Raw genomic sequence first — 1,525 nt, 5'->3', positions numbered from 1 at the left:
GTGGCAGGTATCTCGTGGAATATATTAGTCGAGGTGTGCACAAAATAAGTGATACATGTTGTTGGTGAGAGGTGACAGATATCTCGTGGAATTAGTCGAGGTGTACACCTCATCTGGCCCCACTTTGTTGCTTTTGACCTTTACACATACAATATTTTCTTTTATATTTAATTATTCCATATCATTAGAATATTAGATCTGACCCACCACACTGTTATTTTAATAATTAATTAAATTAATAACCCATGAAATGTTCTATTCCCAAATCCCAATTCCCAATCCCACTGCCCATACGTATTTTTCTCCCCCAATTCCCAAATTCCTAAAAACTAAATTATTTTTCATCAAAATTCACTCCAAGATCCAAGCCAAGGAAAAATTTTACTACTTGAAAATACTTACGCAGCCATCATCAGCAGCAACCAAGTGCCAACGAAAACATGGTGTCATTCCGACAAACAACAATACAAGTTAGAAGTTGATCGTCAGAAGTTAAAGATAATGGTGCACCCCCTATCTTCAAGTCCTGGATTCGCCTCTGATCGTAGTCGAGGTGTGCACAAAATAATCGTAATTCTCATTTGTGTGACTATATAGCAACTTAGCATCAATATGTATTCGAGCTTTCAGGACACCCACGATCTCTAAATCCTAAATCCGCCACTGTAGTCGAGGTGTGCACAATATAAGCTTAATTCTCATTTGTGCCATTATAGTAACTTCTCATTAAAGAAATATATGAAAAACAACTCCAAACAATATTACAAAACTAAAGGAGTGAAGTAATTTAATACACCAATTTTAATAGACATACACACTTTAAAATAACACACTTATATTTCTTTCAAAAGTGACCTTGGACACATGTTCAATGGCTTATATATATTATACCAAACAAATTAAAATGATAGATTATATAGATTTTTATATAACTAAATTAATAGCTCGTAATAAGGTGCAGGTTCAGATGTTATTGCAAATTTCTATCGTTTGACTTGACGTATACGTCTTCGTCAACACGTATATGAACACTGACAATACGTAGAACCATCTCAACGCAACTTACACTCTGCAAAATCAATAGAATGACCTACTTTTTCTTCGCATGGTAAATTACATAACTCATCAGGTTCTGAAATGGTGCAATCAAAAGTATAACTATTGATTTTGCATTGTTTTCCATATGCCATTGGAACAATTCTCATATCTGCATCCACAAAAATTTAAATAAATCAACATGTAAGAAAAATAAAATTATCAATGTAATCTATTAGACTCAGAGACGCAGTTAGGATTTTCATTAAAGGGATTCAAATTTGAGAAAAAAAATAATCAAAGGGGGTTCGACCTCTCTCTTTCTCTCTCTCTCTATATATATAGATAGATACTTTTAGTCATGTATAAATTGTATAATTTTTAGTCGAAGGTGGTTCGGCTGGACCCCACATTAGTGAGATCTAATGATATATTAGATTCAGAGGTGGAGTCGGAATTTTCATTAAGGGGTTCAAATTTGAAGAAAAAC

This window comes from Capsicum annuum, chromosome 9, assembly GCF_002878395.1.
Source record: "Capsicum annuum cultivar UCD-10X-F1 chromosome 9, UCD10Xv1.1, whole genome shotgun sequence".
Taxonomy (NCBI): Eukaryota; Viridiplantae; Streptophyta; class Magnoliopsida; order Solanales; family Solanaceae; genus Capsicum; species Capsicum annuum.
Note: the sequence above shows the minus strand (reverse complement) of the source record.